Source organism: Dermacentor variabilis, chromosome 3 (assembly GCF_050947875.1).
Source record: "Dermacentor variabilis isolate Ectoservices chromosome 3, ASM5094787v1, whole genome shotgun sequence".
In the NCBI taxonomy this organism is placed as follows: domain Eukaryota; kingdom Metazoa; phylum Arthropoda; class Arachnida; order Ixodida; family Ixodidae; genus Dermacentor; species Dermacentor variabilis.
This window is the reverse complement of record NC_134570.1, coordinates 50,189,731-50,207,660: the sequence shown is the minus strand read 5'-3', so window position 1 is coordinate 50,207,660 and position 17,930 is coordinate 50,189,731.

Genomic DNA, 17,930 nt, shown 5'->3' with positions numbered 1-17,930 from the left:
CCCACTTAATCAGAACCGCAGCGCAGGTGCGACTTTAAACTTTCGTTTTCAGCTCGCTTCAGTGCTTCCGGAGCATCTGACGCGACCGCCCTGTCCACGTGATCCCTCACACCACGTCACGCCGACGGCGGCGCCAGCTTTTCCTGTTGTGGAGCTCGGCCCCAATAGCGCTGCAGTCCGTTACTCAAGATCGATCCGTCCGATCGCACTTGCCAGCTGTGTCGGAAAAAACAACGGAAAGAATGATTTTAACACGTCTGGAATGGTACTTAGAGTACTATGAAATCTATCCACATGCTATGGCCGGATTCTGACCGGGCCGTTCGTCAACAGACAGCGTTGTTGACTTGATAACATTTGTGCAACACCAAAAGGCCTGTAAGCGACTATCTGCTGCTCTGTTTCTAGACGTTAAAGGAGCTTATGATAATATGTCACCCATGAAGCCATCCTTGGCACGTTAGAAGCCGTCTGACTTGGTGGTAAAATGTATATGTGGGTGTGCAACTACTTACAGAGGAGACCATTCTACGTGCACACAGAAAATGGCCCGACATCCGAGCATTACGGTAGCCGAGGAGTCCCTCAAGGCGGAGTGCTTAGCCCGACTCTTTTCAATCTCACCCAGTGGATTAGTTTATAACCTGCCAAGCACCGTACGACTTCCATCTATGAGGACGACATCTGCATTTGGGCATCAGGTGTGACACGACTTCAGCTTCGCGCTCGGCTTCAGAAGGCAGCCACAATGACATCTTGCTACCTTCGTGAACAAGGACTTGAAATTTCATGTGGAAAGTGCGCAATGGTGGCATTCACGAGGAAGCCAATGTCTGGTTACGGCGTATCTATTAACGGACAACTTAATTATACCATACAGCAGAAGTCACAGGTTCTTGGGAGTCGTAATTGACAGAGACCTGTTTTGGACTCCGCACGTCAATTACGTGAAAAAGCGGCTGACTGCTATCTGTCACCTGTTCAGGTTCCTTGCAGGAACCTGAACAGGTGACAGTTGGGGAGTATCTATACACGCTATGTTACAGTTGTACATGGCGTTGTTCGTTGGATTCCTGCGATACAGCCTGCCTGCAATATCCAACACCTGCAAGACTAACCTGCGTACGATTGAGAGTATTCAAGCCCAAGCCCTTAACATATGTCTTGACTTACCACGCAGTGCATCAACGGCTGAAACCATTGCCCTTGCGCAGGGTTACCCAATCACGACGCACATTACCGTTGAGACGATGCGTATGCATCTCAGTCATTATGCTAGGACCCCTTCCCGCCACTTGGCGAGTCTCACTGCTGCAAGGCCCTGCTCGACATTTAGCGGTATTGTCAGTGCATATCGTGCGTCGTTTACTTCAGGGTACGCACCTGCGGCCAAGCCAGCGTTTCCTCCGTGGTGTTTGAGCCGTCCACAAGTACATATCATGATTCCGGGACTACAGAAGAAGACAGATCTACCGGCCCCTGCTCTAAAACAGCTGAGCTTACTTCTTCTGCATGAAAAGTACAGCAACCACGTGCACATCTATACCGATGGATCGACTACGTCGTGCAGTTCTGATGGTTCCGTGGTTATACCAACGCGAGGAATGACACTGCGGTTCAAGACATCGCATGGCACGACCTCAACGGCGGCAGAACTAACGGCCCTGCGTCGAGCACTGGAATTCATTGATTCTGAAAGTCCTAGAAAATGGGCTGTGTTCTGTGATTCAAAACCGGCATTACAGTGCATGCAGTCAGTTCTCCGACACGGATGTCATGACCTATTGTCGTGAAACTTTACCATGATGTCTAACAAAAAGGCCACGAGGTCGTTTTTCAATGGGTACCTGGCCACTGTGGAATCAGTGGCAATGATTCCGCCGATAACGCTGCTCGCACAGCACATCAAGAAGAGCACAGCGTTCCAATTCCTATTTCGAGGACTGACGCTGCAAGGCAGCTTCGACACCTGGCACGCAGTCTCACAGTGACCGAGTGGAACTAGCCAAACTTACGACTTACACGACTGCATCGACTAAACCCCTCCCTGCAACTCCGACCTCCACTCGGACTTCCTTGACGTGAAGCTACGCTTCTCTGTCGCCTTTGGTTAGGAGTTGCCTTCACAAAGGCATACTCTACATTAATTGGAGTGACTGACAGTGCAGCATACGAGGTCTGTGGCACCGAAGAAAACATCGACCACCTGCTGTGCCACTGTCCAAGATATGCCCTAGAGAGACAAGAACTTGCCAAAGCTTTCCAAAAACTGGACAATCGGCCGCTTTCTGTGCAGGTGCTGCTGGAACACTGCCCCCATCGCCCGTCGGCCCATAAAGCGGTGAAGGCGCTTCTATGTTTCTTAAGGACGACGGGTTTGTGCGTCCATCTGTGACTATTAATGCAATTTCCGTAAAACCACACGCGCCAGCGAACTTGCCGCAATTTACTTCTTTCCTTCCATCGTCTCTCTCCCGGTGATCTTTGTTTTCCCCTTTCCCATTCCCCCGGTGTAGGGTAGCCAACCGGACGTTATTCTGGTTAACCTCCCTACCTTCTACTTTTCTCTTTCCTCCTCCTCCTTCTACTCAAGATACCATCTCACCAATAGAGCTGCTGTTCAGCTACTGTAACTATTTAGTAATTATTTTTTTTCTAATGTGCTGTCGTACACTTCCAGAGGGTTTCCAGGATCCCTGTCAAGCTGCCTAGAGCAGCTTTTACACCGGAACACCTTCTAGCGTTTTTCTGGAGAAATAAAGCTGACTTGACTGCTGAAGCTATCGAGTGTCTTCCACGCATTATGAGGTGTGAGGCCAAGCACCTTGGCTTCGGTAAATGACCGAAAGAGCAGTCTTCTCAGGGCACCATGGTAGTGCAAAGAGTAATACCTACAGTCGCATTCAACATGAGCTGAAACGTCCTGCCCGTGGCTGAAGTATAACTCCATGACTGCGCGGCGGCGCCTACATATGAAAAAAATAGTTTAATTACCTACGCTTGGAACTGTGTTTATTATTTTCGGCCAAGTTTTCATGTGTCTGCGCCGTCTTAATGCCCATTCGACCACGGTGTGCCGTGTTACAGCTCACACTGGACGCGTCTGTCTACCTAGGCGGTGAGCCAGACACGCGGCATTTCGCACGCATGCTTGGATTTGGTCCAGTACACAGGATGGCCGGAATATTCCTCTTTATTCTCACGACGCAACCTTGGGAAGGGCTTCTAAATTGAACAACGATGCACGCGTAATCTGGCATCATGACTTGCTCGCACGTAGCGTGAGCATCGAGCTCACCTCGTATGGTTCACTGGTCACGCTTACGAGTTTAACCTTTCCAAAGGTCTGGTATTCATTACGGGCGCGCTCGAGATTGATGGTGGAATCTAAGCACGACGCGAAATTCTGCTGCCTGACTTACTCGGTCACGACGAGGAAGGAAGGAAATTATTCGTTATTGCAGCAAGCACGAGGCGTCTGTTTTGCAAAACGAGGGGGAAAGAAGAATAACGTGTTGTTGAGAAGACGTGGCCTATGTAAGCGCGTGTTGTTCGTAGCGACGGGCTTCCTTTTAACCCCGCAGACCAAAGCGCCATTCCACATCAAGTAAAATTAGACTGGCTTAATTGTTCACCTGGTACTAGCAGTATCTTTGGCTATGCTACTTGTAGTATATGTTTGGCTATGGAGAGTAAACACATTTGAAAAAAGAGAAGAAAGAATGGAATTACCTGATATGATAATTATTTAATAAGTAGTTGGTTTATTCTACTACACATAACTGAAGATTCGCTCCAGGAGGTCAAGAACGCGAACTTTGGGCTTTGGTTAAGTTTCTCGCGCTTAAATAAGAATTTAGAGGTATATTGAAATGAGCGTAGCAATAAAATGACACCGTTGTGCTCTGCGGGGTTAACCTCTGTTGCATCTGGGTCGCAAGCCCCAAGGGTAGCGTTGGCCTGGCTGCCTGGGGCACAGCTGGAAGCATCCGAAGGTCCTGGCGAAGCATGAGTCGACTGCTAACAGAACAACTTGTTTATTATAGCATCGCAAAAGAGCGGCCGGTCAGGTCGACCGAAGTGGAGAGACGGGAGAGCACTTACTCGACGGAAGAATTCGAAGCCTCTCTCTTGGCGTCAGGGGGCAGCTGCTTTTATACTCTCGGAGTCGAGGGCAAAAAGGAACGGCTTGCGAGAGGCGCGCACGTGACGGCGGCGCCCGGACACGTTGTGACAAGAAGTGACGCATCCACCGGGCCGGCGCCGGTCAGACCTCCTCGCTTTACAGTTGGGGAGGTCCTCTCCCCGGCTGCCGTGCTTTGACAAGCGTGGGCACCAACATGCACACACACACACACGAAGACACGTGGCATTGAAACATGCCTGGACGCGCTTGGAGGAGGCGTTGGGGCAGCGCTGAACGGGCCAAAATGTCCGCCGCTTTGAACGAAGCCCCGGCGTCCGTTGCATCGGCGCCGGCTATACCGCGCGTCGTAGGCGAAACGTAACACCTCGCAGAGCCCTGCATTGGAATGGCCGACAACGCTCTCTGCAATGCCTGTCTTTGCGAGGAGACGCTGGAACACATTCTGTGCGACTGTCCTGAATATAATGTTCAGAGACAGTCCATGGCGTCCGTTCTAGCGCACCTTGACAATAGACCATTGTCAGTTGCAACCATTTTCACATATCGCCGACTGAAGTCATCGCAGCTGAAGGCGACGAAGGGACTACTAACCAACGATGTGTGTGCCGTGTTATGTGCCCTCTGTCTCTTCTCCCCATCTTTCATCCCCCCCTTCCCGCTCCCATGTGTAGGGTAGCAAACCGGTTAGGCAAAACTGGTTAACCTCCCTGCCTTCCTTCTCCACTTTTTCCTTCCTTCCCTCCTCGCAGAGCCCTGACCCCGCAAAGCCCGTCGAATCATTTTACTTGCGTCGGTTTTCCCAGCGGCTTCAGTTCGTGCGCGCAAGAAGTGTGTGTGATGCACGCTTGCAGCATTTATTACGCGGTATTAAGCGGGCAACCGCACGAAAATGGCGCAAGTTGCGCGCGGCGTGGATAACGTGACATATGTAGTGGAAGCTGAAATAAGTTGCTCTCTGATGCTCGATACCGTTCTTGAGATTCAGAACGGACAATGTGGCACTCTGGGCATGTTGGTATTCCATTCATAAGAACTGCACAAGCGCAAATAGAACACGGACGCTAAAAGTTCACCCACGATTACAACGGTCCCTAATGCGAATTTTGAGCGCTGCTGTTTTATTGTTTTGCATTCGCGATATATTGTGGGGAAGCAGTTTGATTCTGAACAGGGTCCTCTCGGAGGCGGCACCGAGCCTCGGCTCGGGCATCTCGCTTAGCAGCGGTGGCAGACGAAGCATTCCCACCGGTTCCGTCGCTCATTGTTCAGAGAGAGAGAGAGCGTGAGCACGACAATGCGCGGCTCACGCGGAGCGCGTTCTCTAGGGGCGGCGCTGGCGAAGTAGCGCATGCGCAGTGGGGCCGAAGTCCATACCAGCGCTTTGTTTCCATATATGGTATTAGTGGAGGCGCTCGCTGCATGCCTGGTCGCCGCCTTGGAGCACGTCTCGTCCGGCACTTCGATTTCTTCCTCACCCTGTCGCCACACTCTCCTCCTCCGCTTTCCTCCTCGCTCTCGCCGTCTTTCACCTCCCGCTGCGCTCCGCGTTCGCTCTTTCACCCTTCGCTGTGCTCGTTCGCTCGGTTACGCCGACGCAGCAACGGGCGCCTAAGAGCTGCTCACGCACACTCAAACACACAGTACCTGTGTGTGTGTTTTTTTTTCATCCACATTTTCCTGGTGCTCGTACAGTTCTGAAAAGAACAGACGACGCGGAGAGACACCTAGCGACGCGGAGAGACTAGCGCACGCGTGTGACAGGGCTTTTTTATTTGCTGACACCTTCCACGCTAGTGACAAAAACAATGCCTGCGCGCTATGACCCTCGACGTCACGGTCGTAGCAGACAGAATCGTCGCAGTCACAGCATAGAGAAAGACATCCAACAAGAGCGGGCACTCCCACAGAGCCCAGCGGGCGAATCGACTGTAGCGCACCAAGCCGCTGGAGTTTATGCCTGAACCACACTTCCGATTTTGGTTCTGGGCGCGCGCGTTCTGAAAGGTTGCTGGCACGCGTTCCACGGGCTGCGCTGATTGGCGCTGCACTTGTTCCTGTTTTTGTTTTGCTGCTCCTGCTCAAATGCACGCGGTCTTAGTGCGGAATCGTTTTACTATTCAGTAAAAGAAAAGAAATTATTGCGAGCGATCTTTACAAGCCTCCATCGAATCTGTGCCACGTGCAATTTCATGAAGTAGACGCAGGACACCCTGTGAAATGAGGAAATGTTTATTTTGCTCTAAATAAATGCTCGTTCCAAGCTTTTCGTGCATTCATTCAACGTTGTGGCCACAGGTGCGCAGCATTTGTTTCCGTACGACGCTCCAGCGGACGGCATCAGCTGAAAAAGAAAAGTAAATTAGAAGCACGTGTCATTTTGGTATTTAGACTGCATATAGGAATACTGCCTGCAGAGCGAAACGTGCGAAAGTGGTGGAGTGGGTGGCATTACAAACAAAAGCAATTCGCTTTTACATACATGGCGCAGAAAATACGCAGACGTGGCCCCAACACAGGCTCTCAGCCAGACCGTGCCAGACGCTCGCAGAATGCTGTCTACTCGCACTCAAGACAAATTCGTGGCTGCAAAACCTGTTTTCAGTCGTTAGAAGACAGAATGAAAAAAGAATGCTCAATAAACTGAAACTGAAACTGAAACAGCATTTTTGAGTTATGAGTTACTGGTTTTTCGAGCTCCTCGGCGATATCTATTGCGCGTTCTGCCGGTGCAAGCAACACACTCCCGCATTTTCACTCTTGGCAATCGCTCGTCGCGTTTTCCACAAGCGTGAGTACCGAAAGAAGGTATTCGTTGTTGCGGGGCCATACAAAGCGTCACAAACTTCTCCCACTGAGATTCAGTACACGCCAGACTAATTTTGTTACCATGGCCACGCTGCTTTTTTGTTAAGTGCGTGACAACGCCAGGCGCGGCAAGCGTGCGTCCTAATGTATCCCAAAAAGTCACGAAATTAATTACAATAATGCTGGGAGTCAGAGAAAGCGTCACGAACTTGTCCCAGTAATGTTCACTACACGCGAAACTAACTGCGTCATGCGGGAGGGCTGCTTTTCGCTAAATGCGTCACAAAGCCGGGTGCGGCGAGCGTGCCCCAAAACAATCGAAATTACCTAGGGTGCGATTTTGTACGCGTTCCAAAATCAAACGGAGGCGGTCCGTTCTTTACGTCACGTAATAGGCGGTCCGTGCCGTTGCGTTCGTCCGATAGCAGACGACACGAAATGATTGACAGCAACAGTCACGTCACAATTGACGTCATGGCGTTCGTCGCGGTTCAAATTGACCAATTGTGTGCGGCTCGGTGGAACGGACCACCTCCGCTCTATTTTGTAACGCGTACAACATCGCGCCGTAGTTGCAATAACGTTGGGGCTCACAGAAAGCAATGAAAAAGGGTTTCCCAGTACGAGTCATTAACTCAAATTAAGTGCACCAGGACGGCCGAGCTGTTTTTCGCTAACTGCGTCACAAGTATATGGGTTCCGTAACTCCGTGCCGTAAGCCCACATTGCTCGAAATGCGTCGCCGACTGTCAAACGAAATTTCCCACCTTGCCGCAGTTAGTGCCGTGGTGCCATGTAGAAGTGCAGAAGGAATGCAAGAATATGCCGGGAGCCCAACAGACCAGGCTACATCTAAAGAAGAAATTTAAAAAAAGAGAGAGATGTGAAGTTCTCCTAACAGGCGAACTTCGCATGCGCAGCCGGTCTCGCTCGCTTCGGTGGCGTGTTTGGCGCATGACGCATGCATCTGTCGCGCCTGGCGTCCCGCTAGCTCGTTGCTAGGTGACACAGGAAAAGTAAGACGCAAAGTAGAAGTTCATTTATACGCAAAACTGTGTAGTTTTAACCAGAAAGAATAAAAAAAACACACACAAGAATCTCTGTTAGCTTCATTTCACACTCTTTCTTTTTGCGATGCTCCGGCAACTAACGGAGGGCATTAATACTAGCGCGACGTATTTCCTGTTGCCAGTTTTGGCCGAGAGTCCCCTCTCGTTGAATTTGTTTTTCTATGGTCACAGGGTCAGAGTGCACATGCCTTTTTCTGAGGTGCTACGCGTGCATTATATATCACGATGTGTACAACGCTCATCCACGCCGGCATCACGGCCGACGTTCACTCCATATCGTTATAGCGCTCAAGCCTAATCTACAGGATTCCAGTTCGGCGATCTAATTATAAGCCTGACAGTAACCGGCAGTGCCGCGTTATAGATGTACTGCGGTTGTTGGCCTCCGTTCTTGCATTCATACCGTTTCGCACGGAACATGTGGGTCGTCATGAATCAAGCTATTCGGGCAGCTCCGACCTGTACTGGAGCCCTTTCGCAAGTTCCTCCGTTCTATCGAGCGCTACATATAAGGAGAAACGTTAAAGATTATGGCTCGCCCGATTTGAGAAACGAAAGCGGAAGCGAAAACATGCACGCACGTACGCCTCGTCGTCCTTGCGCGTTGTAATACTTTTTTCCTTACTTTGCGCGAAACGCACCATCTCGTCCCATCCAAAAGGAGACAAGCGCGAAAAGAGAGTAGAAGACAAAGAAAGAAGCAGAAAGTCCGAAAAGCACCCGCTAATCGCCAAGTCACGACTTCCAAATGGCCCCACCGGGACTCCCCGGCCGTTTGCGCCATTCCGATCACCGCCATGCGTGGAGGAGTTTATAACCTGTAACCGGCGTGAGGAGCATAGTCTCGCTGTATAGTATGGTAGAAAGAAAAGAAAGAGAAAGGCGTAATCTTTGACGGAAGATTCGCGCCTGCGAGTCAGTTCCTTCGTGCGGCATGCGTTATACGAGCCTCTATCCACGCTGTGTAGGCCTAACCTCACAGATGCAATTTCGTCTGCTACCAAAAGAGCAGCGAACTTGTTTTTTTCCCCCAGTCTTCCTCGTATAAGACGACAACGGCAGAACACGTCAGATAAACTATAGAAGCTAAACGGAGCGAAAAAAAAAAACAAAAACAAACTCCGTGCCTTTCCACTCTGTGAAGAAGGATGACCAGCGAAGCTGTGCATGTGGGCCCCTTAATGGCGAACTGCACCTCCGCCACCAGTCGGCCCGGTGTTGCACTATCTTCGAGATCGGCCCACGTATGTGGAATGCTTAACAGCTGCTTCACCTCCGCCGCGGGTTGCTCCGCATTGCACTATCTTCGGGATTTTTTTTTCTACACGCGGACACGATAGCGGGGAAAGTAGCCCTTAACAGCTTCGCTGTAAAAATTCACCGGCTATTGCGATACTCCCTGATGCGAAATGTGAGCGCAGCTGTATACATATATATGCGTGTGTTGATTTCGCGATTATTGGGTTGTGCGGGCAATCTGTCTCTTGCGGCACATTGCAAACAGAGCGATGTGTGGCGTGACTGCCTCGCTAATCGGGAGATCGCGAGAGGCAGCGCCTGAGTGATGCGCGGGCAGGATTCACAGCGGCCGCCGCAGACAGACCTCCGCTCATGCAGCGCTTTGCTTCCATACGGACGACGCGCGCTACTCTGGCGCCATCTGGTAACCATCGCCACTGCCAAACGCGGCACTGTGCTTTTCACGCTTTCGCGATACCCTCCTCCTTCGCTTTCCACCTCGTCGTTCCGCTGCGCGCTCCTCCCCCGCTTTTCTCATCGCGTTCTCTTCGCTCTCGCCACTTTTTATTGCGATAGCAATTACATGGACACTCCAATCGCATTTCTGCCGTCGCCGTAATGTTCCGTGGAAAGTCCAAACACAATCAGGTCGTCGCCGCGCGCCGTACGCTGTATGTGCGAGTGAAAGCCTGCGAGGGTCAGCCGACGATCGCGGCTCAATCTTGCTCGAGGGAGGGAGCAAGGCGGGTTGGAAACGCGCCCTCTTTTGTTGCGCGCGCGAAGCACGGAAGTGGGTGGATCAATGGGTCGCAACGGAACGAAAAAAAAAAACATGATATTTTTGACGGGAAAGAAAACGTAACCAGAACGTTAGTTATTATTTTGTTTCGGAGTGAAACGGAACTATTTTAAAGAAAGAAATGCTTTTAGCTCCCGTTGTCGGCGACCTTCAAGTGACCTTGATCCAGAAGCCAGAGCCGTTATCCCGGCACTAAACTGAGAACATCCGGGCAAGTTGCGAGAACAAAACAGGATCATCCGGGCAACCAGTAACTAGCGCTGTACATATGTACGCTGGTTGCTTACCAAACTAGTTACAAAAATATTGCTTTCGGGTTCTTCCAAATGTTCGTTCACAATATCAATCATGCTGTAACTTCTAGTACGCTGAAGTTTTATTTGTTATTTCGAATAGCGACGTTCAGAAGGCAGATACAAAGCACTATACACTTGATTGTCGTCTTTTGGCGCTGAGACAGAGTTGCCTGTGCTCTTTTCAACGCCATCTGACCGTGATGTGCGCGGCGCGTCCGGCGCGCGGTTTACCGAGACGATACTCGCAATGACGTGCAGTCTGTGACAGGAAACTATTGCGGCCATATGGACCAGTGCACAGTATGGCGTGGTGCGGTGTGGTAGCTAGCATCGAGATTGTGGCGAGTATCATCTCCAACCAATCTGCTTTGCCGGTAGCCATTTCATGCTTACATCTACTCTCGATTACGAGAGAGAACGAACACAAAGATTCACAGAGAACGAACATCAACACGAATGTTACAAACACACTAGGTACCAGAACATGACACCGTGTGATAAACTGCAGAAGCAAAATCCCGAAGGGGAAGGGAATGCACTTTACCGGGTAACAAATTGAAATGGTCACTAGCTCCGGAATAAAACTGTACCTAAATGTATTTGTGAGTGAACGGTGAACTAAACGGAGGATGAGATCGAGGCATTCTATTTGACGTGCAAAGTTTGATCACGTGATCCCACCTTGCCCCGACGAAGGGAAGCGGACGGCTGGAACGCGTTTTTATATTGAGGCGAAGCTTACTTTAGAAAATTGACATAATGCAACGCGCCGCGCTTTCCGAGCTTCGAAGCCATTGGCGAGGATTACAAAGGTTGAGTCGGCGCCGTTGCTAACAGCGGCGAATTGCTAACAGTACTGAACGTCGAAGTAGCTACGCCTTGCGTTGCCGCGATGGTGGCTACGGCTGCCAGTGGATCTGCATGTGATAGCGCCGGTTCGAGGTGGCGAGATAATCAAAATGGCGACGGTGGTTGCTTTGATTGATGTCGTTTCGGACCTGCGGTCACAGCAAAATGTCTGGAAAATCGGACGGTGGAAGGCATCTTTCATCCGAAATTTTATACGTTCGTGTGCGTTGACTCTGTGGGGTACGTACTGGTGTTGCAAAGCCGTCCGAATTGTCGGACGTGCCTTAAAAATCAGGTGTCCGGAAAATCGGTCGTTGGTTTACACTGTGTTACGGCTGGCGTGTAGCACCCCGTGCAAAAGGGATGCTCGACCACCATGCCTCATCGAAACAAAGGGTGAATTCCTAATTCGCTATGGTTATCTCGAGTGGATGCCGGTCTGGCGGACGCCCCGCAGTGTTCATAGGCCCCCCTTTGTGTGTGTACACCCTTTCCGCGAACTAGACAGGACCCCCCGGGCTGCCGCCAGCAGAGACACGCTCGTGAAGACGTCAGCCGGCACAATAAATCAGCCGCCTATCCACAACAAGACGCCCTTTCCACGAACTGTCAAGCTCTACAGGAGAACTTCCGCGAACCAACGTCGCCTAGAAGAAAGGATCAAGCCACCCCTCCCGGACCTACAGGCTCACCGAAAGTGAGAGCAGCTGCAAAGCCACGGACGACGGCTTACCACCAGTCGCCTTTCCACAAACAGGCGCCCATCGACAACTAGGCGCCCTTTCCGCGAACCAACGTCGCCTAGAAGAAGAAAGGATAAGCGCCTCCGATCCCGGACCTGCGGGTTGGTACCTGCGGAGGCGGGCCCGTACCGGCTCACCGAAAGTTGGAGACGCCCATCCACAAACCAGACTCAGTGCCTGTCACGTGACGTTGACGTGAGCAAGATCCCGCCCACGATTTTTAGAGAGACGCTCCGCAATGTACTTTTTCACTTCATTCTCTTCTCGTCTTTCACCAACCATTGAATCAACGGTGCAAGTTTCGCACTAGAAATTGTCTCGTCCTTGCCTGGCTGCCATGGTCTACTGGATGCCTGCAGCTCGCCGACAACGCCACGCTATCCAATAGTAACGTCGGTCGAGCTTCGAGAAACAGGCGTCGCAACAGCTCGGCAGCGGGGGGGGGGGGGGTACGCTACCTGGAGAACGCAACAACTGGCAACTCCTCCAGCCGACGACACGGCGTCAAAGACGATTCGTTACGATTCCTCTCTGTTAATCGAGCCAGCATAAGTGCGACTTTCATTCCCTTTCAATAAAATTGGAGGACGCTTAAGCTTCGTCTTCAAGAGTGGAACGCGACAGCGTTCCCGTCGACCCGCCAAGGGGTGTAAGACAATTGGCTACGGCGCAGCGACTACGCGCCCCGCATCGGACGCGGTGAGCGTCGAGCAACGCAGCGTTCGGCGCGACAACGAAATGTGCGCCTGAGCAAGCGACGCACGCCTGAGCCTTAGAAACAGCTCGTTTCTAAGGCAACACCGCGTTCACTAGAGGCGCTTTTGTACCGCTTTGAAGCATCGAACTCGTGGCTCATTGCCACGTCAGTAATAAAGAAAAAAAAAACTCGTGGCTCAGTGGTAACGTCTCCATCTCACACTCCGGAGACCCTGGTTCGATTCCCACCCAGCCAATCTTGGAAGTTGCTTTTTATTTATAAAGTGCCTGCCGTGATTTATCGCTCACGGCCAACGCCGCGGACGCCGACACCGACGCCGACGACACCGGCTTTTCTGCGACACGAGCTCCTTAAGAGGAAGCTTTAGCTCAAGTGCTCCTATCTAAATACATGTAAAAGGAGAATTCGTTTTTCTCGGCAACCACTGCACCAAATTTGACGAGGTTTGTTGCATTTAAAAGACAAACTTAAAATCTAGTGACTGTTGGTTTCGAATTTTTGAGTTAAATTGTCAATTTTTTATTAAAAATTGGCAAAAATCGAAAATTTTCAAAAAACGAAACTATCAAGTTTACAACTCTGTAACTTAACCACTAAAAATGATAATACAATTCTGTGAATTGCATCTAATAGTACATCTAAAGCGGACAAAATTGATATGTTACACATGAATATAAAAAAAATGTAATAATAGAGAAATACAACTTTTGCAAAACCGCTGTAACCAACGTAACAAATTCACGTAAGATGTAAAATGACATATTGAATTTGTCCGCTTTGATTGATCTAATGGATGCCGTTTACAGAACCGCGATATCGGTTCTTTATGCAGAGCTATGAATTTATAAACTTCGTGCTTCTATTTTCTTCAAACGGTCAAATATTTGAAAATCGTTTTAAGAAAATTCAAACCCTAAATCGAAATTCCGCTTCCAACAGTCACTAGAATTTAACTTTCTCTTTCAAATGCAATAAATTTCATCAAAATCGGTCTAGGGTTATCTCATAAAAACGTTTTTGCGTTTTACATGTATTTGAGTAGGCCGCGTCAGAGTTGGGCCCGAGCTAAAGCTTCCTCTTAAAGGGACACTAAAGGTTACCAGAAACTCAAGTTAAAGTGGTAGAGCAATGTTCTAGAACGTCTAAGGCGTCAATATAATCGCGAACAGAGCTTTAGTAACCGAGAAATTCAGGTAAATGCATGACACGATTTGAGACCCCCCCAGCGACATTCCGGTACTAGCCCGATGACGAAAGGACTCCTCATAATTTGTGTTACTAATACTCAACTACTCGTATTAAAAATACCATTTCATTCGATTATAAGACGGAAAAAAATGCTACTTGCCTACGTCTATTCGATTCTAAGAAAAAATAACATTTTGACGTTACCCTTCAGTAATATGGGTGTTCAAAAGGTTTCGTTTTCGCTCGACTCTGCGCGCTCGACTCTGCGCCGCGCACGCTTTGGAGTTTCAGTAGTTTCGTTATCGCGTCGTGCTGTGAGGGTTCTGCTGGCTCGCGAAACTTTCATTTGGAACAAGCAGCGAGAATGCCACGTCCATGTGATGTCGTGGGAAGCCCTCGTTGCTTTCCCGCTCCGGAGAGCCGGTGTCGAGGCCGCCGTCGTAGTACGCAACGACGCCGGCAGTGCGAGCCCTCAGCAGCAGGTCGCGCTCGTCGGTGCTCAAATCGCTGAAGTTGAGCCCACCATCGCGAGCCAATCTGTCGGTGTCAGGGTCCATTGCGACGAGCGTCGAAGTTAGCGTCATAGAATGAAGTACCAGCTTATGGGCGTCTTGCGCTGGAGTTTGAGGTATAGTAGCGGCGCCTGGAGGCGGTGCGGGAAACGACATCTGGGTCGTGCCAGCTTGGGTCGTATTGAGCCCTGGCTGTGGCGAAGCAAGTTTCTAGGCCGAGTTTTGCGTCGATTCGCACATTTTTATGCCCTGTTGCGAGTGCGAAAAGGCTCGTCGCTTCTCATAGACCACGCAGACCACGCTGCGAGCTCGCCGCAGCCTATAGTTTAACGAAAACGGACTCTCCGTGTGCCGCGGGACGTAACGTGGGACGTAATTCCTTTCTCCTTCCGCTAGCCACCATACTCCCGCTTTCGCTCTGCTGTCGGCTCTGTCTTGGCTCTGTTTCTGGCCGCGCGTTCGCGTTTTGCGCAGAAAAGCCGTAGCGCCGTCTGCGGACGCCGTTCTACTCACCGATGGCGCAACGTCACTATGAGACCATGATGTCAGTACTCCTCGATCGGAGGGCGGGCGATTTGAACTGCGCTAGAGGTACGCGGACGCTTCAGAACGCATTTTCTCTTAAAATAAGTCTCTCCTTGGCACGAAACAAGCGTTTCGAGGTTTCTGTGATGATATTTCAACAGTCCACGTTGACTTAATAGTAACCTTTAGTGTCCCTTTAACGCTATCGCGTTAAAACTGCAGCTGATTTTTCCTGATAGAAGCACGAATTCCCCGAGTTTTCCCCGAGTATTTGCCGATTGGTAGACACCCTGTCTAAGACAAGACGAAAGACGCGCCTGCTTGCCGCGACGTCATAACTTTCAACCGCGTCCGCTCCTACGTTTATCGGTAAGGAGAGAGTATACATTGCGCTCCAAAGGAACAAAGGACTCACCTTGGAGCACCCGTCCTGCGGCCAAACGGCCAAAATGCAAGAAAGTACACTCGAGGTGCTGCACATCTCTGTTCGTTTCCCCGAGTTCAACATGGCGGCATCTGCACGTCGCCATTCATTCACCTGTTTCGCCCAGAGCAGGCTTTGCATAAGCAGGACGAGCTCGCAGCATCACCTGCACTTACCAAGGAGATAGCGCAGCGTCTGTGCAGCACGCGCTGTGCCAGTCCAACACGAACAAGAACTGCCACTCAACTGGCAGGAAGTATAGTTCAAGAAGTGCTGCGGGCTAATCGAATGGACCTTGGAAGTGCTGGGGCCGAGGTTCCGGCGCGAAATTCAAGAAAGGGAAGTTTTGTTTTAATTTCCACCAGTAGTAACTAAACTTTACTTCCGCTAGATAAAAATAGTTGAAGTAGCTTACCGGTAGGAACTAATTCATTCGTGCTTGGAACTGGCATTTGGTCCAGTCGTCCGCCCTTTCCGTTATGCCTTCGTATAGCCATGCCACCGTCACCATACACGTCCTCAGCCCTAAGCACATCATGCCGCAAAGACAAAATGTCGCCCATAGCTGCCTCTGCAGAGAACGTACCAACCAAACTACATTGCCACCGTGGCAACGTGTAATTGGGGGAGCCTGATGCACCGCTGCGAGCTTCAGCGCTTGATTGCTTGTGCGACAGGCTATACTTACTCAGATTTGCAGCGTGTGCGCTTGTATTTTAGGCGGCAGCAGCGGCTTTCAGCGCAGATGTCATTCTCGGCTGTTCTATCGCAAGGACGGCTCTGCGCTCTCTTAGGTTGTGTTAGGTAAATGAAAGGGGACACTAAATATATAGATCAAATGAGTTTAGATTAACAACGTGTTCCTGCAAAACCATATTTTTCTTCATTTGACGGCAAGAGGCGGATTACTTGAAGAGAAAATCAAGACCAAACTTCATTTTTTTATCGGTTTTCGGTTCAAGGGAAAGTCGGCAATCCGAAACAACCGACGTCAGGAAACATCAGCATTAGGGCTCCGCAGTAACGCACATCTAAGACAGGGATAGGGAGGATAGTACGAGCGATAGCCCGTCGAGCGTTCCAATAATCCAAGCCTGCCACCCGGTGCAGTAGCAGATCGGCATCGTTGCAAAACCCTAGGCTCGCACGCTGAAGAGCTTATCTTTCCGTTTTCTACGGGTACAGCGCTTTGTTACCGCAGTGTTATCGTTCGTTTTATCGGGACGTCAGTCTCTCATTTCGGCGAGTACACCATAGATTAAAGAACCACTTACACTCGATGACGTGCTGTTTCTAAGACTCAAGGCACCGAGCATGATGTCAGAATTCATAATTCAATTACTGAGGAAATTAAATACTGTGTTTTTATCATCACTTTCCATCGAAAACTTTGCATGCAAACAAAAACCATTATGAACCGTTACGGATCACTTTCTTTTGTTCCGGAGCGCAACCGGCACGGGAGTGGAACAAAACCAAAACCAGAACAACAACAACAACAAAAAAGACGAACCTTTCCCCTACCGGAAAATGCAAGTAAGCGAAGCTTGTCCTGCGTGCACCTGACCTTCGTCACGGTTAAGTAACCCGCAGGTAACGGTGCCGGATTGCTTCGGCCTCCTGCTCCCTCAGCTAGGGATCTTCTCATTGCTGTCGGATTGCCTGGGCTCGCACGGCTCTAAAGGCACGTTTATAGTCCGACGTTATCAACACGCGGGCGAGCGTCTTTAGACACCGGGCGCGTTGTTCGCGTCCGGTTACGTTGGCGGCGCCAGTGCGTCGAACCATCGTTCTCGGCAAGGTGACGTAATGTGTGCGCACGCTCACGCTACGTCGAACTATATTTCGGCCTTAACGGCTGGATCGGCGCGCCGGCGGCGAGCCCTTTCACGGGCGAGTTGTCGCCGCCGCTCGTCGAAGGCTGCCAGTTCCTCGGGGGGACACAGAACGCGTGGCCCTACCATCCATTTTCCGAGAGGGAACTGAACAGAAACGAAGCCTGCGCTGCGCGCGCGAAGCCCTTCCCTGCCTTTTCCCTCCCCGGCGGAAGCGAAACGGCTCTGATTGGTTACGCGCGTTGCGTGAGCGCGCGCCTATGCATCTGGAATCCTTGCTAGTGAATCACACTCCGTCGCTGGGGCAGCTGTAAACGCATCAAACCGCGCTTTCCCGCAGCTGCTCTGCTCTGGCAACTAACCGCGTCGAGCCGAGTTTCGCCGCCGCCAGCAATTTGACTTTCATTTGACCGCAGCTGCGCCGTTGCCTTGGCAACGCGCCGCGCCGAGTTCTGCCGCCGGCTTCGCGCATGCGTTCTCCGCAGCTGGGTTGCCGCCTGACCACGTGACTCGCCGCGCGCCTGGCTAAGAGCAGCGGTGCGCTCGCCTAGCCAGTGCTAGCTTGGCCATGGATGAGAGCGAGGCCGGACCGCCCATCTTCTCTGAGTGTTCCGCGGGAGCGGGAAGCCTTGAGCCGTCGTCGTCAAGCGGCGTCTGACCACCCTGCGGATATCGCCCATTGAACTTGAGAGGGTCCGTAATGCAACAGGCTTCGCATCGTCGAACAATGCGTGTCCACCCAAGTCTAATAACAGTCATGCCTAGCCACCGAACTAGGCA